This window comes from Gopherus evgoodei, chromosome 7 (assembly GCF_007399415.2).
Source record: "Gopherus evgoodei ecotype Sinaloan lineage chromosome 7, rGopEvg1_v1.p, whole genome shotgun sequence".
Taxonomy (NCBI): domain Eukaryota; kingdom Metazoa; phylum Chordata; order Testudines; family Testudinidae; genus Gopherus; species Gopherus evgoodei.
Genome location: NC_044328.1, coordinates 60793651 through 60816646, shown reverse-complemented (window position 1 = coordinate 60816646; position 22996 = coordinate 60793651). Strand labels below are relative to the sequence as shown.

The 22996-nt window shown below is 43.3% G+C and overlaps 1 protein-coding gene across 1 annotated transcript in view; it reads right to left on the bottom strand.

Annotated features, from left to right (window-relative positions):
• The window catches only part of ZCCHC24 (zinc finger CCHC-type containing 24), a 175218-nt gene that overhangs the window by 151561 nt on the left and 661 nt on the right, over positions 1 to 22996 (bottom strand). The gene's annotated exons all lie outside the window — the stretch shown is intronic.

Below are 22996 nucleotides of genomic sequence, written 5' to 3'. Positions count from 1 at the left end.
AAGCACAATTTACTGAGAAGTGGAAGACACTAGGGCAGTGGGTAATCCACTGGCGGGCCACGAGACAGTGTGTTTACATTGACCGTCCACAGGCATGGCCACCTGCAGCTCCCAGTGTCCACATTTCCGCCGTTCCTGGCCAATGGGAGCTGTGGGAAGCAGTGTGGGCTGCAGGTTGCCCAACACCGCACTAGGGCAAGTAGTGAACTTAGGTCTTTGCTGCACATTGCAGGACTGGGATGGGATAGCACATGGGGAACTGGGAATGGTTCTCTCCCTTGCGAATATTGGGCAAGTGGGATCCTATGTGACTGTAGCTGTCTATTTTTGCTGGTTTGAAGGATTATTTCCAAAATATATAGATATGCTACAAAACATCCATAACTGTTTAGGAGAAAAAAAGGCTCACAGTCTGGAACAGCTCAGAATTGGTTATGAGATTTGAAGCCTTTTGTCTCATATCACCTGTTAGTCAGGTCCACTTTGAATAGTAGATTTACCATTAGATGTCTCTTTGGTCTGTGGTGGTGGTGTCAGACTGGTCTGGTTTAGGCCAGCTCTTACTGTGTAAGTGATCATGTCACACAACTCACACTGACCTCCTTTGTTAGAAGTCTCACTGGCACGGACAATGGGTAAATAGGAATCTAAAGTACCCGCTCAGCTCAGGGTTGAGTCACAAGGACAGAGGAAGGGAAGCTTTCATTGTTGCTGCGTGCTTGCGTTGAACCCATTCTGTGGACGAAATCTGATGATGCTGAAGTTTATATCTAGTATCTTGCCTGGGAACAAAATTCAAGAAGGTACTAATCAGACTTCCCAGAAGAATTACCATATCTTTAAATATTCCCACTGTTTGATTATGTAAACTGTTAAAGTGTCCAGACTTGCCAGCACATTCTGATTCCTATGCCAGCCTACAGCAGTTAGGCCATTTGATGCCATAGATTTCCAATGACTTCTGGCTATTGGACAGACTCTCAGCAAACATTCTTCTGGGATTTATTAGACCTATTATATTGCTTAGCTCTCCTAGTACACGTACAAAGTTCCAAAGGAATGTTCCGTCTCAAGTCATGAGTTCGGTGCAATACTAGTTCTTGAAATAGAACTTTGGATGTCATGAAAAGTTTAAATCTGGACATCTTAACCATATCAACTAAACAGAAGACTTGTCTACTACTAATGTTTCCCTCAAGTACTGACCAGTTTAAAGAGCACCAAATAGATCTAAGACTAGTGAAGGTATTCTCTCTAATTCAGAGTTGGGCAAACTATGGCCTGCAGGCTACATCCGGCCCATGGGACCATCCTTCCCAGCCCCTGAGCTCCCGGCCAGGGAAGCTAGTCCCTGACCACTCCCCTGCTGTCTCCTCTCCCCCGCAGCCACACGGGCAGCGCTCTGGGTGGCAGGGCTGTGCACTCATGCAGGGCAGCGTGTTTGGCTGCGGCCAGGAGGCACGGCTCCAGACATGCTGCTCTGAGCAGCATGGTAAGGGGTCAGGGGGTTGGATATGGGGCAGAGGGTCCTGGGGGCAGTTGGATGGGGCAGAGGTTCAGGAGGGGTAGAGGATGGGGAATAAGGGGGATTGGATAGGGGGTGGGGTCTCGGGGGGGCCTGTCAGGGGGCAGGAGTGTGGATAGGGGTCAGGGCAGTCAGGGGACAGGGAGCAGGGAAGGTTGGATGGGTCAGGGATTCTGAGGAGGGCAGTCGGGGGGCAGGAAGTGGTAGTGGGCAGATAGGTGGCAGGGGCCAGGCTGTTTGAGGAGGCACAGCCTTCCCTACCTGGCCCCCCATACAGTTTCACACACCGCTGTGGCCCTTGGGCCACAAAGTTTGCCCACCCATGCTGTAATCAGTGTAAACCATTGCCAGGGTGTCTCTCTCTCTCTTTGGTATAGTATTTATTTTTCTTAAATAAAATCTTCTAACAATAGTATCTTATTTTGTAGCTGTTGAGAATGCTTCTAGATTAATGGCTCTATAGACGAGAAAATACTTTTTCTGCAGAACAGGTTCAGCACAGGCAGTGGCAGTGCAAACATCCCCTCCCCTTCTCCACTAATCTCTCTTAAATCAGACCTAGAGGAGTATTTCCAGGAACGAGATTGCAGTTCAGTCTCCATGTACATTCAATCATCTTCCAAGACTAGCACGAGTCCAATTAGGGCCAGTTGGGATGATGGCTTTTGTAATGTGAACTACTGTACATGAAGAACTGCACTTAGATGACCAAATAACTTTGCCTACAATTCCATTTATATTGTTAGGTCACCGAGTATGAGAAAACTCCTTTTGGAACTGGCACTGCTGAGAGATCATCGGAGCCGCTCTCCGACAGCCCAGGTAGCAGAGAAGGAGTGAGAGCAGGATTTTTCAGTGAAAATGTGAGTGCTGAGGGAAGTTACAGTGCAACATCATAAGAATACAGTTTCCACAGGGCAATGATCTGATTATACAGAAAGAGATAGAAGTGAAACTGGACATTGCATTGTAGAAGTGCTGCTGCAAGGTTAAAACATCTGTCCCCAGGCTGCACCATTAACTATATTGAAAACCACTACTGCTGATTCCTCAGCTGACATTGGAGAGAAGCACCAACATCTTTTCAGCAGCATGGAGAGAAGCAATTCCCTCATGCTCGAATGGCTTCCTCAAAATAAAAAAAGTGGGGCACTTGGGAACATAGGATTTTCCCTATTCCGTTGGGCTAGTGACCCCATCAAGTCAGCATCCTGCCCCCAGCAGTAGGCCAAACCTTGTGTCAGAGGATCCTGTGACCAGGACCGCCCAGAGGATTCAGGGGGACTAGGGCGAGGCGGGGGAGCTGCAGTGCTTGTACTCACCCGGTGGCGGTCCGGATCTTCGGCGGCATTTTGGTGGGGGGCCCTTCAGTCGCTCCACGTCTTCAGCAGCACTGAAGGGCCCCCCGCCACCGAAATGCCACCGAAGACCCGAATCGCTGCCGGGCCAGAGCTCGCGGGGCCCCTGTGCGGCCTGGGGCAAATTGCCCCACTTCGGGCAGCCCTGCCTGTGAACCCCCTCATCCACCAGAGTGCACTAAGATATATGTGCGGTAAAATACCTCCTGACTCCTGCACTGCTCACCTTATGCTCTGAAGGGTGGGATTTGAGTACTCATATCTTGGTATATTTGACTACAAATGCACTGTGGCAGTTTGAAACCTGGGGGGTGAAAATTAAAAACCATTGATTTATGCTGTCCAGGCTGATATGGAACTCCAGTAGCACCTAACTAAATAACCCATTTTATAATCAATACTGGCAATCTCTTTGCACGCTTGACTTAATTGCTGTAGTGAGATGTCAAAACTAATTTTCCTACAAAATATAGTCCAGTGTGCTACCTGTTCCACTATAAACAAAAATAAACTACAATTTGAAAAGCAAAAAACACTTGTCATATGTTATCCTTGTCCTGATTCAGCAAGATACTAAAGCACATGCTTAATTTCAAGCAGCAAGTCATTCCACTTGGATTATTTGATGCTTGTGGTTGGCTGAATAAAGAGCTTCAAGTTTTTTCCTGTCACTTGTCATGTTCTAATACACTGAAAATGATAAATACCAACAAACTGATGAATAACATGTCACAGAAGTTAGAAGGATTATACTAACATGTCTTGAATGCCAAAAGATGCTCAAATTGGTTTGGATTTTCTTGTTGATGGGAAGGTTTGTGCATGCAAGTGGCCTCTTGGGATGAACTAACTCACCAGTTGTAACTGTCCTCACCTTCACCTAATAACACCTGCTCACAACAAGGACTAACAGCCAAAATAACTTGTTTTTACCAACAAAAAAATAAGAGCTATTTGGAAATACTGGCATATGGGGAACAGCACCTCAAACCTGTGACTTTATGCACCTACTATTTCTTAATAGCTGAGATTATTCCATTTTCCTATGCCAATTTTCAGTGGACAGTGAATTTTTATAGCCAAGTAATAAACCCCTGAACATAGGGGTTTTAATGGAAATTGTGACATCACCATAACTGCAGCAGTTCAAACAGGCTAGAATAATAAAATAGGATATGTTAGCTATCAAGGCCAAAAAAGTGTCAGAATAGAGATTTTTTAAAAAGATCTCTCATTCAGAAGTAGTAATAAACATTTGGCAATACGTGAGCTGAAAGCACTTACTTGGGTTTAGCCAGATTCTGGCCCCAGATAAGCATACACAACTTCCATTGACTTCAGCAGGAATGTTTGCACCTGAATGAAGATTTAGGCCTCCATCATGCAATGAGCTCTGTGTGGCCTGATTTATTGCATGACCTGGCTCTCCAGTATGGGCTTCAAGACAGCAGCCTTTCTAATTACTCACCAAATTTTACTCCATTACTTGGTAAAATCATAGAACTCTATACATATTAACAGAGCAGGCAGATGGACTCACTAAATAGGATTCAAGGAGTGACCAGATTCTTGAAGAATTACCCCTAAATCACTGCGCCACTCCTGGAAGTGCTGTGATTTCAAGAGGTGATTGAGGTAATTCCCTAATAATTATCCATAAAAACATCCATCTCTTATGTGGCTCTTCACTGTAGGTCTCAAATCCCTTTACAAAGAAAAGAAGGCAAATATCATTAGCCTCTTTTACACATGAGAGCAATTGAGAGAGGTAAAGTGACTTGTCTATGGTCACAAAGCCAGACAGTGGCAGGGATAGAATCCAGCTCTCATAAATCCAAGTCTGGTGCCCTATCTGCTAGAGCCTATACTCTCATTTTAGATTAACTGACCCTTAAGGTTTTGTTTCAGAAGAAATTCACCTCTATGGCTAATGCTATATAGAACTTACACAGGTACCCTAGGCTGCCTATCCAAAGAAACCACTCTTTATTCTGTAGAAGGAGAGCTACTTATCATCCCAGACCTGCTTACAAACACCTGAGTAATGACATATTAAGAGTCTGTCCAATCAGATGGTACTGGGGGAGTGATGAGAAAAAAGCCAGGGGAGACATTTTAAAGGAGTTTCACAGTTTCTCTTTGGCTGCTGGCTCTGGCTATATCAATTACTCTCAAGTGTATTTCAGGATGGCATTTTTCTGTGGCTGTACTGTAATGAACATAATTTCAGCTGGAATTCTATTTGGAATAATTTGATGCAGGTCAATTAACCATTGAGGGATTTCCTGTCCCTGAATCAGTGGCCACAAAAACCCCCCACTCTTCATAACTTAACATGATTAAACTTACATGTGATTGTTGCTTGTGCATCTAAGCAACAGAAACAAAGTTATCAAAATAAGACAAGGATAACTTCATTCCTGGCCTTACTCTGTTGACAACTGTGGGGTTACACCAACATTCAATTTGTCCCATTAAACTGCCTGTCCTACCTCCCACACTTTGCATGATCAGTTTGATGAGTATGAAAATGGAATGAGACAGAAATCAAGCTCTGTCAGGAATAAGGAACCACAGCTAGCCTGCTTACTTGCTAGCTTAATGCCCAGGTGCTCTAATAAGAACAGTTGGACCCCAACTGAGATACCTGATTGGCCAAACTGCCTGATTAGCTGAGGGAATCAGCAGACCTGCTCTTAAGACCAGCAGCAGGAACAAGGCATTGGCTACTCAAAACATTCCCCTAAGACTCTGATAGTGTCTGTGCTTGTTTGTTTCCAGCCCTGCTCTTCTTTTCACACACTCCAGGTAACCTGGCTCTGACTCCAGTTCTGATCATGGGCCTCTGATTCCTAATACCAGCTCTGACCCTCATCTCTGATTCCTGGCTTTGGTTTTGACTCCTGTCTCTGGCATCTGCCCCTGACTTCTGCTCTGATCACTAGGTATGACTTCCATTTCCTAATCCCTGACAAGCTCTACATGCAAAACCAAGATGTACACAACATTAAAACAAAGTGCTGGTGTCCCTTTAAAAAAAGTATGCACTGGTGGTCTGTTACCTCCAGAAACTTTTGAAACTAATATTTAGTTTAAATAGTCAGTATGAATACAGAAGGCGGGTTGGGGAAGGGAACCATCTGAATGAACAATTCTAAACCCCAAATGAGCCTTCACTTTGACACAGGGAAGGATGTGTACTCTTTGCATCTTGCTCCAGCTGCCTTGGTGAGGGAGAGGGAGAGTAAAGTGTAAAATGTTGTCTTTGCTGTATTGCTGGTATTAAACATCCTTGTTAAATGATATATTAGGTCCTTTTCAGGCAAACAGTTTTGCATAAGAACTGTAGATCCCAAGGGATGTCTATCAGAAAGCTGGCAGGTCTGGATTCAGAGAAGTACCTAAATATCTGGATCTGAACCTCTTTAGTGAGCTGTGCTTCTTGTGACAATAGCCTTTCCCATAGTTTCTCTCTTCCAGAATTCTGAAATGCAGAAGTGAATAAGGTGTGAATTTAACTGGGTGAAAGGAGGAGGCCTTGTCTACCTTCAGATTCTGGCGGATGCTTATTTTATCAAATCTGGTGCACCACTGTCTGACCCAAAACTATGACAGCTGTTCCTCCCCTTAGCTTCTCAGCTTGAGGGGAAAGGAATTCTAGACCAGTGTCTAATTAGATATACCTTTCCTGAGGAGAGGAATTGTAAGAATTCTCTAGAGGGATGGTGCTTTCAGACACAGACTTGGAGCTAGAGGGGTAGTATAGCCTAATGCACTGAGCAAGGGCATGGAAGTTAGTCTCATATTTGCTGATAATTCACTGTGCAACCTTAGGGAAGCCACCCAATCCCTCTCTGCCTCAGTTTCCTCATCTGTAAATCAAAGGGGGTGATATTCTTGGTTTGGCGAAGACTAGCTAAATATTCTACCCAAGACTGGTCACTTCTGTGCATCCTGTGAACAGGCATGCAAAGAGTTGCATGAGATTTCATCACCCAACTCCCCTAAATCTGTGCCAATGGCTAGAGAACAGCTGGGGAGGTTGGGGGCCTACTGAAATGCACAGCCTAGTAGGCCACAAAACTACATGGGGTTCCTCTGACAAATTTTGTTGTACTCAGAATGTCTCACAAGTCCAAGTAGCTTCCCTTGCTACCTAAAGGCCTGCTCCTGCTCCCTTTGCTGTCAGTGGGAGTAGCACTGAGCCCCAAATACCATTATAGTGTAGCAGTAACCCCGGGAAAAGCCCTCAGGGTAGGAGTAAGGGATGAGAAGGCAACTATAAAGATTTCCACTGGTCAGATATACAGTCTTGGAGGAGCTTTCTAATTCTTGTCCCAAGCTCTGCAGGGAGCCTTTTCATCTTCTGAATGCTAAACAACTGCCCACTTATACTGAAGAGACGCTCTAACACATGAGCACTATATTAGGGACAAGGGAGACCATTCACACTGCAAATTACTGCTACGCATCCCCACAGGAGCTTTCATTCCTTCTGTCTCTGGACTGCGTGCAGCTGAATCTCCCCAAGTTACAGACTACTAATCTTCCTGACCTTTTAGGGCGGGGAGAGGGATTGCAACATATTAGACCTCTGGCCAACAGCTTGATTCAAAAGTGCCTCCTTACTCTGTTAAAAATAAGCACAGAGTTTTATGGGTATCAAGACAGGTTGTTCAAAGATGTGAGGTTAAAAAGTGATATGGGGAGTGGATGGACATATTCTGATTTTTGCACTTTAATACCCATGGTCACATTCTGTTAACGTCTCTGCTTACTGCAGGAGATTTTGTCTCAATTTGACCTATAGTCTGAAAAAAACAAGGATCAGGTTTCCTTTCGTTTGGTGGGTCTTCTGACACTCTAAATGCAAGAAAAATAATTACTCTCTAAGACACACTAAGGAAGGCATTTACCTCCTGTGCAGTTATCTGATGGTTAAACTTTTTGCTACGGTTCAATTTAACCCATAAATCTGAGACAGTTTTGTTTATATACTTTCGATTTAATAATGCCTTCTTGGCACAGCAACCTGTACAACGGCTGCCAAAGTTTAAGAGACAAACCTCAGGTCACTATCAGTGGTAGAAAACAATATATCGTCCGGCCAGATTGAGCTTCACAATATGTTTGGGGTTTAATGCCAGTTCTTGAGTAAGATAAATGTTGTATTAACACACAGAGAAAGAGAACTGTTTACGAAGCTGTAGGCTGGAATTGTAATTTGGTAACTCCAGTTTTTGCATAGTTTTAGTCCAAGTTAGCTAGCCCTTTACCGTATGATTTCTCTCGAACACTTAATTTACATGTTAATAAAAAAGCAGTCTCCTTTTCAAGTTGGTTTTAAAGATTTTTTTTTAAATCTAGGTTTATTTTCTATATCTGTTGGAGGGATGAAGTCTGTCCTATTAAATGGAAACTAATTATCAGGGGTGCTGGGGGAGGAAGTGTGGATGAAAGTGCACATTTACATCTTAATCTTGTTCTGTTTTTTGTTTGTTTTCTTTTTTCTTTTTTTTTTGCTTGGCTTCCCACAATTTAAGATGCAGTAAATAAAATAGCTTTCTGATAACTACAGAGTAACTTTTGCTGCTTTGGGTCTATCCAGCCCAAGGTGTCCGTGGCTCTGAGACATGTACCCTGGTTATCCAGCAGTTAATCTAACTTGAAAAAATGTGGACTCCCCCTGCAAACACACTGACCCACCCTCTGGAGAGTTTGAGGGGTGGGAGCTGTTAGCTTGGGGAAAAGCCTTCTCTGAACCATGTAGCCTCTCTAAAATGCTTGGCTGGCAGGCAGGTCGCTGAGATAGAACCAGCCTCCACATCCTCTTAAGATGTTGCTCCGTTATGTGGTTGTCAGATGGGGCAAAATCACAGATTCTTGCCCTCTGAAGGTTATGGATGTAGGTGGTCATGCAATGACTAAAGCAGCATTATGCAGCTGCTACAAGGCAGAAGCAGTCCTCAAAATAGGCTGTAGGAGTCAAAGAGACTGCAGCGCTTTTGTGAGCCATGCAGAATGCTTTTAGTTCGCTCACGATCAGTCTCAAGAAGTGCAGAACATAATTCCTTAGTTGTAAAGAGCATGCAGTAAGTTTCAGCAGTTCAATGGGACCTGAAGAGCTGCAGGGATTTCAGATTTCTCTGGTTCTAAATCTGGGAGTTGTTAATACATATTCAGACTTAACCAGTGACAAAAAGGCCATGAAAGACCGGTGACCGTTTTAAAGTGTGATATCTCACAAGCCACCAAGGCTAGAAACAACTGTCATATCCTTGGAAAGCTGAGAATCTTGGATTCCCAAGAGTATGAAACATCTGCTTCCAGACCTGATAGGTTAGGGCATTAAAAATAAAAATTCACAGACTCTTAGTTCTCTACCTTATCTTCCCCAGGTGAATCCTAATTAGGTTCCACTGTAAGTAGATATCAATATTTTGTATCATATGAAATATTAGACTGACCTCACATGTCAAAGCATTATCTAACTCATGCCATTAATGAAACATCATCTGCTTAAATCGTATCAGATTTAGTGAAATCCTATCTTTCTAGATTTTTTGACTCTCAATAGTTTTGCAAAACTTCAAAATACTTTCATGTTCAAGAGGAGCTACAATCGCTGAATAAAGTTTCCTTCATATAATGTCAAAGGAGCAAAGCCTAATATTCTCTGCCTAATGTAAGCATTTCATTGTGGGTCCTCTTAAAACTGCCTGAGTGTGGCAAAATGGGTATCAAATTGCTTCTCAGATTTCACATAAAGAGGGAAGTGCAAATACTAACTTTTGTGTCTTGTGGAACTACCCAGCAGTTTTAAGGAAGCATCCAATATCATTGTACTTGTGTTAAATCAAGTGTCCTCTCTGCTTCACTGCCCAGAAACTTTGAACCAGAAAACATTTTTTTTTAGCAATATTCCTGGCCTAGTACGCAGAGATAAAGTCCATTTTTCTTCCTGAGGACCAGTACAACTACTGATAGTTGCTGCATATTACCCATGCTTACCCTTCCCTTCATTCATCTCCTCACACCCCAACATTTACAATAACAGGGGAGAAGTTTTCATATCTTGGAAGAGATAGGACCTTGGTTTTATATCTGGTTTTGAGAATTTGAGATCCATGTTACTTTCCACAAGAACAGGCATGTTAACAAGTGTCCTGGTCAAATTCCTACCTGCCTACCCAAATTACCTGTGCTATTTCATCAGCAAACTTGTTTTTTGCTTGCTGTTCTAAACAACTGAGTGGTTTTCCTGTAGACTGTTCCACCCCATAGGGATCTGCATAGGAAGAATGAAAGAAAGATCACTCCATGATACTTAGCTACAATAACAGCTTGTTCAGGTCCTTTGGAATGAAAGGTAAGATAAATACTGTTATATATTCTGTGCGAAAAACCTAACTAAAAAATCTTATGAGGTTTATCTTGGGGAGTCTGAGTTGGGACAGAAAATGAGTGCTAAGGCTGCATCAATGAGGGGTTTCTGGGAATGTAAAATTCCAAATCGTTTATATGAGTTAGCCAATGATTTTTCCACCAGTCAGATTGAAAATACATGTAACTGGGCTATTCTCCACTGCTGACTTTTCAAAAGCTAATTAATAAGAACTTTACTATAAATTATTGGTTCCATATTATTCTCCTGGGAGCTGAATTAGGCTTTGCAATTAATTCTGCTCTCTCTTGCCCTTTCCAGTTTTCCAAATGTGGCTCATCCTTTGATGTGATATTAAGTGGCTATGGAACACTGTATGGATGTCTCCTTTGTTGCCATGATGTAAATGCCCAACTGTAAGTAAACTTTAACTGCTTAGATAATGAAGCAAAAGCATATGCACTGTTTAACTCAGCAGTGCTAGTTTCAGAAACGGGGAGGATAAAGGAGCAACAGAGGAAGGGCTTTTGCAGCTGAAGCTACTTCGGAATCAGTGGGACCAATTTAGGGCTGTGTCCTGCTGTTCTTACTCAGATGAGGAATCCAGTTGTCTTCAGTGGGATAACTCCACTGAGTAAAACAAGCAGGATTTCCTTTTAGTAGCCAAACTACTCTGCTGGTTAATTCTGGCATTACTTTAAGAATAAGGAAGACTTGGCATGTGCCATAATAAGTAATTTGGTCACTTGTGCTTCTTGTCTCATGCAGCAGCATGATGACCTGACCCCGATGTAATGCTCCTTAGGGTGTTTGCATGCATGCTCCTTCCCAGATTCTGTAAGATGGTGTTTACCAAGATAGCAGCAGCAAAACTGAAACTGAACTGACGGCAGCAAACATATGAAGAGGGGGTGAGGTAAGATGGTTCTGAGCAGGTTTGGGGCTGTGGTTTTGCCCCACCATCCTAAACACCCTTCTGAAAATCAACAGCGAAACAGACACACCCTTATAAATCTCTTAAGAGATTTGTTTTTAAATCAGGACATGCTCATTCAAGCTCTCTTTTTTTTGTAAGTGAAGTTGACTGCCTCCCTCTAACATGGCTGGATGGTACATCTCATAGGAGACTACACAAGAACAACAACAACAAAGTAGCAACACAGGAATATGAAGTAAAGGAACTGTTAATGGGTATGGAGCCTTCTATCTCTAGACTGTTGTTTTAAATGTGCTCTGAGTTGGTAATGACCAAAATCCTTTACCATCCCAAACCCTACACAGTGGCATAAGTAGAATGGTTGTAGTCCTGTTCAGGTTTGTATTACACTACAGAAGTTACAACTGCATTTAGCACTAATTGGCAGTTTCGTTCAAAAACTCAACAAAGATATTCAGCACTGAACAGACTATGAAATCTGACCTTCTCACCCTTGAGGTAATCTCTTCTAAAGAGTATTGGGGCATGCTGGGGGCAATAGGGGGAAAGCTTGCACTGTTCCTGGCTCCTTCCCCATAATGCCTGTGGATAAACAGAGGATTTAATGTGGAAAATGGAATCTTTCACACGCATTAATTGATGAAGAAAATCTAAAAATAAACTTTATACTGGACCCCAATTGCATTATTGGGATTGGTCTCTTGGAATCTAAAAAATTTGGGGGGAGCAAATTCAGTATTCCTAGGGTTACTGAAAGGAAAGATTTAAAGGGACACAGTCAGTATAAAACAATCACTTCCTTCTGGAACTTTTTACCTATTGTTACAAGTAACAGATAAAAATGATAGAATTGAAAAGTTAGGGTCAAAAAGTTATTTTGTTCCAGTTTGATTGCTTTGTTTATTTGACAATACTTTGTGTGTCTAGTCAGGTTCACTCTTTCACCTGTGTTGTCAGATTCCCCTGTTTATGTGGGGAAATAGAAAATAGAAGGCGATGGTAACTAGAAGGGTGTACTTGAAAAAATTTTTAACTTTTTTTTTAATTGGCTAGAATTAAAGTTGACTGTTACTTTAAATGGCCATAAACTACTTGTAATTTACAAAAAAAATGATGGTTAATCATCTCCTATTATTCTTAAAGGAGTTGGAGGGCAGGGGATTGTTGAGCTATTGCCTATCGTGTCAAGTGTGCAGTTCCCAAGTACCAGTAATTACATGAACAACAGTGAGAAAAATGACAATGAGGAAATTAACCAAGCATAAGAAACAGACCACCACCATTACAGTATGTTTTGTTAAAGTATAATTTTGGGCACATGGGCCTGTTCCTATGTGTCGGTCTATAGACTGTGTTTCAGTGTTAAATGCCTTTTTAATGTATTACAAATCTTACTGATATCTCTGGGGTTATAAACATAATATATCCACAATTTTATATATATATATATATATATATATATATATATACACACACACACACACACACACACACACACTGCCCTGGAAATTATAGCAAATCTATTTGATTAAAGAGGAAATAGGTGAAAACATGTTTTGTTTTGGTTTTTTTTACAGCCGTTTAAATTTCTTTTTCCACAGAGGAGAGCTAAACTACTCTGGCTCGACAGACAGGTTATGGGCATAGCTGAAATTTGAAAAGCTCTCCAGAGAAGAGCAGCCAAGGAGGCTTATTGCCATGGCCCAACACAAGGCATAGTCCTGCTGTCTTCATTTATGTAAGTAATTGTTACTCACATGAGTAGCCCTACTGAAGTCAATCTGGTACTTTATGGTTAGGGCCTTGAAGACATTGCTCTAATGGTAATTCTTGCATTTGCTTCACAGATGACAAGCATTTGACATGAATAAAAATACTTATTTTTGTTGTCTTAAACCAAACCTCTGCAGTTCTGAAAACAACCTTTTTAAATTTCATGGCTGTGGCTATCACATCTGACTGAAATATTTAAGGGATTATACATTAGTAAGGATGATGAGGATATTCAGATTTAGAATAGTAACCATTTTAAATAAACGAAATCTGGAAGGGATATATACTCCCATGCTGCAGGGCATAAACTAACTTCTATTGGGAATCAGGAGAAAATTTACCCTAGGGGCAGGTTATCCCAGAACTGCCTATTGAAGGGTTTCTGGCACCTTGAGCTGAGGTATCTGCTGTCAGTGACAGGATACTGAACTTACTGGACCAGTGCTGTATGATCACATATGGCAGTTCTTATGTTCAGAAGATACAAAGAGTGTAGTGAAAATCCATCAGTCTCCTTTCTTACCATCTCCCTCAAAATTGATAAGTTTAGAAGAAAAGGAAATCTCTCTTCACAAAGTATGAAGTCAGTGTGTGGTATTCCTAGAAATGAGAGATGGATAACAGGTCACCTGATCCATTTCCCTGCAAGTACAAGTTAGGTCCCTACACTGTTTTTACTATTGCACAGTCCAGTTTAATTCTAAGAGTCCCAACCTAGGGGGCTCCCATCAGTTCCCTTCGAAGGCTAATCCACCAGCTTTTAGATTTTACTATGGGGAAGCTGTTCTTGATATTCTGCCTTGATTTTTGCCTTTTTTTTTAATTTCATCCCACTTTCTTCTGTGTACCACCTAAGTAATTTCTCTCAATGCTTACTATTTACATCCTTCACATATTAATATACAGTAATATTCCTCCAGCCTTTTAGTCATTGCTTTGCTAAAAGTACAATTAGTCATTCTGATCATCTGAACTCACTCCATTTTGGCTATCTGTCTGGTAATGAATGAGGGGCTCAGAGCCACCTAACTACAGCAAATGCAACACTTCAGCTACAGTTTATTATCTGTATTATAGTAATGCCTAGAGGCCCAAGCCCCACTGTACTAGGCACTGTACAAACATAATCAAAGGCCTCAAAGATTTTACAATCTAAGATGAGCTACAGATTCATAGATTCTAGGACTGGAAGAGACCTCGAGGGGTCATTGAGTCCAGTCCCCTGCCCTCATGGCAGGACCAAATACTGTCTAGACCATCCCTGATAGACATTTATCTAACCTACTCTTAAATATGTCCAGAGATGGGGATTCCACAACCTCCCTAGGCAGTTTATTCCAGTGTTTAATTACCCTGACAGTTAGGAACTTTTTCCTAATATCCAACCTAAATCTCCCTGGCTGCAGTTTAAGCCCATTGCTTCTTGTTCTATCATTAGAGGCTAAGGTGAACAAGTTTTCTCCCTTCTCCTGATGACACTCTTTTAGATACCTGAAAACTGCTATCATGTCCCCTCTCAGTCTTCTCTTTTCCAAACTAAATAAACCCAATTCTTTCAGCCTTCCTTCATAGGTCATGTTCTCAAGACCTTTAATCATTCTTGTTGCTCTTCTCTGGACCCTCTCCAATTTCTCCACATCTTTCTTGAAATGCGGTGCCCAGAACTGGACACAATATTCCAGTTGAGGCCTAACCAGTGCAGAGTAGAGCGGAAGAATGACTTCTCGTGTCTTGTTTACAACACACCTGTTAATGCATCCCAGAATCACGTTGGCTTTTTTTGCAACAGTATCACACTGTTGACTCATATTAAGCTCGTGGTCCACTATGACCCCTAGATGTCTTTCTGCCATACTCTTTCCTATACAGTCTGTTCCCATTCTGTATGTGTGAAACTGATTGTTCCTTCCTAGGTGGAGCACTTTGCATTTGTCTTTATTGAACTTCATCCGGTTTACCTCAGACCATTTCTCCTATTTGTCCAGATCATTTTGAATTTTGACCCTGTCCTCCAAAGCAGTTGCAATCCCTCCCAGTTTGGTATCGTCTGAAAATGTAATAAGCGTACTTTCTATGCCAACATCTAAGTCGTTGATGAACATATTGAACAGAGCCGGTCCCAAAACAGACCCCTGCGGAACCCCACTTGTTATACCTTTCCAGCAGGATTGGGAGCCATTAATAACTACTCTCTGAGTACAGTTATCCAGCCAATTATGCACTCACCTTTTAGTAGCCCCATCTAAATTGTATTTGCCTAGTTTATTGATAAGGATATCATGCGAGACCATATCAAATGCCTTACTAAAGTCTAGGTATACCACATACACCGCTTCTTCCTTATCCACAAAACTCATTATCCTATCAAAGAAAGCTATCAGATTGGTTTGACACGATATACAGGACTATTTCCTACTCCCTGAGGTAATTAAAGCTTGTCTGTATGGAGTCAAAATTACAAAGGCTTTTTTGTTTTATTTTGTTGCCATGTAACATTTTCAGTTTGCATCTCATCTACTGTCTCCATCATGCCTGTATTTCTTCCTCCCACTGAATATCAGTGCATGGGAGAATCTTTTCCCAGTGTATATGTACTTACCTTTTACGATAGTTTAATTTCATTTTGTTACTTTCTGCTCATATTGTTAGCCACACTTAGGCACCTGAATCTCTGTTTAGGCACATACAGACTGATTTGAGGCAACTTAAGTTGATATTTAGGTAGAAAAAATAGATTTTAAGCAAACAGGGCCTCAAATACCTTTGTATTGTCTCTGTCCTCACTGTCATTCACATTTCCCAGTTTAATATTACCTGTTAATTTCATTAACATTAGCCCTTTTCTCTTGAGAACCTCACTAATGTGAGGATGGGCTGGTGGTCTTCAGCCATCTAGCATTCTTTCATTACAATAGGTGTTAGTACTACTTCCCACAGGACATCCATTACCTCCCCCCAAATAAACTGCCTTTCTAAATTGGTGAATCTGTTCCTTACAATGGTGAATTCATGTAGCTTATGTTTTCTCATTACCAATTGGTTCTTCCTTATCTGTAAGAAGTTTGTTCTGGGAGGTCACAGGGTATCAAATTATCCTCTAATTACACTGTTATAATCAGTAAATACTTGCAGTTATGCATGTTAAAATACCGGTAAATAGACCAGATGTAGCAGGGCTGTTGCAGAGGTTACTGGAAGGAATTCCCCTCTCTCCAGTGCCATGTACAGCACTGCATAAATGGTTGTGTATCATAAAGACATGATGGTGTATCGTAAAGACATGGTGCTTCCTCTCAAGTGTAGGTATTGGCCTCTGCTGGAGTTCGGACACTGAACTTGATAAGTCAAGTTTTCCCTACATAATGATGGCTATCACTACATGATCAAATTCTGTACCAATTTGGTAGGCAGCCTGTTGAAAGTGAGTATGGAAAACAACATACAAATCTGCCATACTGTACCTATTGGGGTCCGAGAAGTGGGCGGGTGGAAGCCTGCCCACTGCTAAAGGATCCCCCTTAGCCTAAGGGGAGGATCTACAGGACCTCAAAACCCAACTGATTTCGGAAGACAACTAATAAAAGAACAGGGACAGGAGTGCGGTCAAATGGTCAAAAGGAGGGAGCCTGATGGGGACACTGAGCAGAGAACCCCGTACAGCGCCCACTGCTCCTCGAAGGCGTCAAGGGAGCCAGTGGACGCCGCCCAGAGGAACTCCGCCCGGATGCGTGATCGGACCATGGAGCGGAAGCAAGCCCCACAGTCACTGGAGTCTCCATCGGCCAACCTCCCCTCCCTGGTCGCGTGGATGGCCTTTTTCGCCAGGGCGAGGAGGAGGTTGACCAGGAGGTCCCGGGACTTCGTGGGGCCACGGATAGGGAGTGCGTACAAAAGGAGGTGAGGGGAAAAGTGTAACCAGAAACGTAAGAGGATGGCTGTGAGGAGCCGGTGTAGGGGCTGCAACCTGGCGCACTCTAAATACACGTGCGCCAGGGTCTCCCTCACGCCGCAGAAGGGGCAGGTGTCTGGGACAGGAATAAACCGCGCCAAGTACACGCCCGTGCTCACGGCCCCATGGAGGAGCCGCCAACTGATATCCCCGGTGGGCCTTGGGACCAGGGTGGAGTAGAGGCTGGCCTACCGGGGCTCCTCACCCTCCAGTTGTGGCAGGCGGTCCCGCCACTTTGTGTCCGGGCGGGACACGAGGGTGAGGAAGTGAATGGTCTGCCATATTGTACCTATTGGGTGTCTGGGAAGTGGGCGGGCGAAGCCCGCCCACTGCTAAAGGATCCTCCCCCAGCCTAAGGGGAGGAACCACAGGGCCACAGAACCCACTGAGTGCGGGGGACAACTAATAAAAGAACAGGGACAGGAGTGAGGTCAAAGGGTCAGAAGGAGGGAACCTAACGGGGACACCGAGCAGAGAACCCCGGACAGCGCCCACTGTTCCTCGAAGGCGTCAAGGGAGCCAGTGGACGCCGCCCAGAGGAACTCCGCCCGGATGCGTGATCGGACCATGGAGCGGAAGCAAGCCCCACAGTCACCGGAGTCTCCGTCGGCCAACCTCCCCTCCCTGGTCGCGTGGATGGCCTTTTTCGCCAGGGCGAGGAGGAGGTTGACCAGGAGGTCCCGGGACTTCGTGGGGCCACGGATAGGGAGTGCATACAAAAGGAGGTGAGGGGAAAAGTGTAACCAAAAACGTAAGATGATGGCTGTGAGGAGCCGGTGTAGGGGCTGCAACCTGGCACACTCTAAATACACGTGCGCCAGGGTCTCCCTCACGCCGCAGAAGGGGCAGGTGTCTGGGACAGGAATAAACCGCGCCAAGTACACGCCCGTGCTCACGGCCCCATGGAGGAGCCGCCAACCGATATCCCCAGTGGGCCTTGGGACCAGGGTGGAGTAGAGGCTGGCCCACCGGGGCTCCTCACCCTCCAGTTGTGGCAGGCGGTCCCGCCACTTTGTGTCCGGGCGGGACACAAGGGTGAGGAAGTGAATGGTCTGCCATATTGTAGCGGAGTGGTTACCCTGCTCCTGCCCTGAAGGGCTTAAAACAGCCCTGGAAGAGGGCTGTGGCAGGGAAAGCAGCTACTAGGCTGATTGAGGAAGCAGCCACAGCTGGGCCACACCCCAATCAAGCCTCAGCTGGCCCTATGTAAGATGCTGGGAGCTAGGAGCTCAACAATCTCTCTCTGTGTTCAGAGAGAAAAGGGACTGGCTGCAGGGAGGTTAACCAGGTATCTGGAGTGGAGCAGGGCAGGGGAAAGGCCAAGGGAGCCAGGGAGCTCTGGCCTAGGAAAGCCCCAGGCTGCAGGCCTGGTAAGGCCTGTTAGGTACTGGGTTGCAGGGACAGCCCATGAGTAGGCAGAGGCAGCAGGTCCAAAACCCCCCTTGCTGGTGATGAGTGGCATTTACACTGCAGTGTGCCCCACTGAACAGGGGTTAGATGGAGACTGGGCAGTAGCCAAGACTGAGGCAAAGTGGAGATAGTGGGTGGGGATTCCCCTGGGAGGGGGAGACTCAGAACTGTGGGGGTACTGCCAGGGGGCAGAACCCAGTTAAAGGAGCACTGTAGTCTTGGGAGGGACACAGGGGGCCAGTAGTAGTAGCAGCGGATCATCGGCTGACAGAGGATGCGCCTGGGTCAAAGAACTACTTCCTGGAGATGACCAGCAAGAGGTGCCGCCGGGTGAATCTGCACCTGATTACACACACCATTATCTTAGGTTTCTCAATTATACCACTTACTGACACAGTTACCTGGCTGACTCTCAAATACATTAAATCAGTTGTAAGCAATCCTACAACAAACTTCAAATACTTGGCTCCAAAGAATGAGGTTATAATGAAAGTTAAGTTGAGTTCAATAGCATCGTTGTGTTCCAAAATGCCTTTATTTCATATCTTGGGCAATAAATGCTCCAGTAAAATTTTATTTAAACCAGGTCTGTTTTGTAAAATGAGTCTCCCAGCTGGAACAAAACATTCATTGTCAATGTACTGTTTAAACCTTTTATTGTTGCCTTTTTGTTGGTACAAGGGGCTTTTATGCACCAAACAGCTGTATTCATCATGTTTATCTAGAAGGCATCCAGTGTAGTGGAAAAAAGTCTGGAGGACAAAAATCTTGGTTAAGTGCAAGAGTACTTTGTGGATGCCTGCATCTTTTTTCTGTCCAGTTCCTTTGGTCAGTATGCAAGTCACATACACAGGCACTGCCATGCAGACTTGCAAGTCCTGTATAATAGCAACTTTTCATGAGCTGTCTACTTTTCCAAGCACTCTCCTCTGACAATTTTTCAGCTGCATGACAACATGGTGTACACATGCTTATTATATTCCCTATGATCTTGTCATTTCTCAATCTGTTGCTATTTTGGCCTTTCATTAGGTCACTTTCCAAATATTGTGTATAAGCTATGCGTCAATCATTGTCACAGCTCAGCCTGTGGCTAAGCCAAGGCAGTTCAAAACTAGGAGATAAAAACGCCAACCAAAGTAAGCACTATATTAAAAACAGTTAACAGTTTAACTTTGGAAAGCTATTTGTGTTCCAAAGGCATCACACATACCCACTTGATGTAAAAGAAATATACGGCACCATTACTCCCAAAAATAATTGTAAACAATCTAACTACTAAGTATGTACTTAATGGCATTTGAAACTGTTGACAAAAACAGACATTAGAACTTCAAGAATTAAGAATATGACATTGGAAGAAATCCTCTTGGGGTCTCTCTTGCCAAGAAACATTCAAGCTTCCAACTTCTGGACTGTGTGGAGAAGTGTATTGATTTGCGCTTTTTTGAGCTACAGCATGCTTAAATTCTTTAGTGAATCTTAAATGAAAGATGCTGTAGAAGTGCAAATTATTGATTAACAAGTACAATAGACACACTAATGTGAAATTTTAAAAGTGCCTCAGATCAACTGTGTGCTCTGCTCTATTGCAGTTAGAAGCAGGAGAATGCATTTGTGAAAATTGCAAACAAGCTTGATCCTCTGTAAATATGAAGTATCCTCATGGAATCATGGCTCCATGTTACCTGGATGTTGAATCCTACAGACTTGGTACAGTGTTTGCATTCTCAGCTGATGTGACTGAAGTGCTTTAGGAAGTTGTTACAAGAGTGAAAGGAGTAAAACACAATTGCATCTAATAATAATATATCTCATAGAGCTGGAAAGGACCCTGAAGGTTATTGAGTCCAGCCCCCTGCCTTCACTAGCAGGACCAAGTACTGATTTTTTTTTTGCCCCAGATCACAACTCTGGGTTTAGTAGGCCAATGCTCAAACCACTGAACTATCCCTTTCCCTGCATGCGCCCTACCTGAGTGGAGGCCTTAGACATGTAGCACAGGTAAATGTAGCTGTCAGACTCACGATGAGTGCTTAGTGAGGATTGTTCTGGAGATGATTCTGAGGGAATTCAAAGGTATCATAGAATATCAGGGTTGGAAGGGACCTCAGGAGGTCATCTAGTCCAACCCCCTGCTCAAAGCAGGACCAATCCCTGGATAGACTTTTGCCCCAGATCCCTAAGTGGCCCCCTCAAGGATTGAACTCACAATCCTAGGTTTAGCAGGTTAATGCTTAAACCACTGGATAGGGTTGATAAAGTTGTGGTTTGTAACATACAACAGAAGCAGCCATCTGGAAGTGGCCTAGTAAACCTAGGGACTGAGCCTTGAAGTAGAGTTGGTGATAGTAAGTTTTGGATGTAGAGAAAGAACTGGAGAGAAATATTTCCCAGAAGGCAGAGGGTGATGTTTCTGATAGAAGGATGAAACCCTAGTTACAAATCATACAGTGGGAACAGAAAGAGGGAACCCTAGAAAGACCAAAAATCTCCACCACGGGCTCTGTTCCTGGGACAGAATTTCCCAGGCTCCCTAGCTGCAGCCACACATTACTGTTGGCTAGTTTTACATTAGGGGGAAAATATCTGACTCTGAACAGAATGGATTCTAACATTAGCAAATGCTGAGCTGCACAGTGTTATCAACCCCCTAATGAGAAAGTCTACGAAGACTGAAACTCTGAATTCTTAGCTCTGTCTCGAAACCAGAATGTGTGCAACTCAAATGCAAAATAACAATATCTGTCAACTTGGAACTGACAGGTGTGCAGTTCTGTGTTTGACTCCCACAGCCTGATGACTTTGCTAACAGAACGTGCTTTTGAATTCTGCATTTTTTTTACCTTTTTAAAGGAATTACACTGAATAAGAATTTGGACATAGAACTTCTGAATGTTGAATAACTTCCTTTGAAAAATAGCAGACGTGTCCATTTGGGACTGCAGTGCTTCTGCAAAACATTCCATTATTGAATAAAGTCTGACTGATTTTTAAACTTGTTTCCTTGGTGGTGGTTCTTAATTGCATCAGTAGTAACCCATTAATAAAATTATGCCAAAAACTGGCTGCTGACTTTAACTGAAGATTCCTTAGCTTTGGTCCTTGTGCCAAAATAAAAAAGAGTCCTATACTTTAAAGTGGGAGCTCATTTTAACCTGTTCCTAGGCTTCAGGAATGTTCTGAAACTCCATTACCTAAGAATTGCCATAGTGCATTGGACTCAATGTCCATCTACTCCAGTATCCTGTCTTCTACAGTGGCCAGCATCAGGTGAAAGTGCAAGAATGATACCACCTTAAGAGTTCTTCTGATAGCTAGTAATTAGAGAGGGTCTTAAAACCTGAAACAGGAGGTTTTATATCTCTAACAAATTTTTACCATATTCCTGATACCCATATAAATTGCCAAACCCTTTTTAAATATTAAGTTCTTGGCCTCTGGGATTCCATGTGTCAGTGAGTTCCACAGTTTAAATACTTCCCCCACACAACAGATTTCCCCTATCAGTTTTTAATGTCATTGACTGTTCCCTTTTTCTTGTGGTATTAACAAGGAGAACACAAGATTCTGCTGTAGACCATTATTTTATGTACTTTTATCACATCCCTTCATCACCTCTCTTCTAAAGTAAACAATCCCAATGTTTTCAGTCTCCCATCATTATTGATTAAAATGTTCAGTTCTACCATCTGCAAGGTATTTATTTAAACATTGTATCTAACAATGTTATCCTGTATTACCAGTTTATTTCCAGTCCTATTTTTAAGCATGAGAGGGATGTTTGAACTTCAGCAATTTCACTCACTTAAAATGTTACAATGTATTTGCTGTCCTTTCCCCTTCTCTCTACCTCCCCCACCCCCTCCTGTTATTAGTTGTTCTACCGTATCTGGTTCAGCTCCGTGATAGCAATGCAAATAAATCAGTGTAATCGTTTACCAGATTGTCAACAGAAGTTGTGTGCCGAGCACACTCCGGGGGGAGGGGGTTTAAATATATATAAAATTTAAATATAGGCCATACCTCCCCCACAGAAGCAAACGGTAATTTCCCCCACGCACCCCCCAACCTCAAAGTGAAATAAACTTTGTTACAACTTTGGTTGAATTCCCATCTGAACACAATGCCGAGCACGGTTCATTTGCGCAGACTTGGCAACATCAGTAACAGCAGAAAGTTACAGGCTAAAGTTGCATTTTTACTGGTTGGAAAAATAAAAAGCCATTTCCAACAAAACTGAGGGTTTAGGGCAAGATCCGAAATTGGAGCGACAAACCAGGATTACTGGTTAAAGAACCTGCACTGATTATTTTTCGCGGACTTAAAAAAAGGGAACTCTTTCTCCAGCTCCTAAGTACTCCCCCTGTACTTTACAAAAACTATTAAAAGCAAAGGCTCCCTTTGGTCCGGACAGCTTTTGTTTAAAAAACAGGAATCCAACTCTAGAAAAATGGGAAAAACTTCTCAAACATCATGGCGGTTGGGGCTAAATTTCAGAGTGAACTTTCTGCGATTTTTTTGCAAAGCGATCACAGATTGCAGCTCGGCTCCTCTGGCCGCAGAGAGACTGTCCCCCCTCCTGGCTCAGCTCAGACTCTGTGTGAAACTATTGAACCCAATCTAGCGATCCCACTCGGCAGGCACGGGGGGAAAGGCA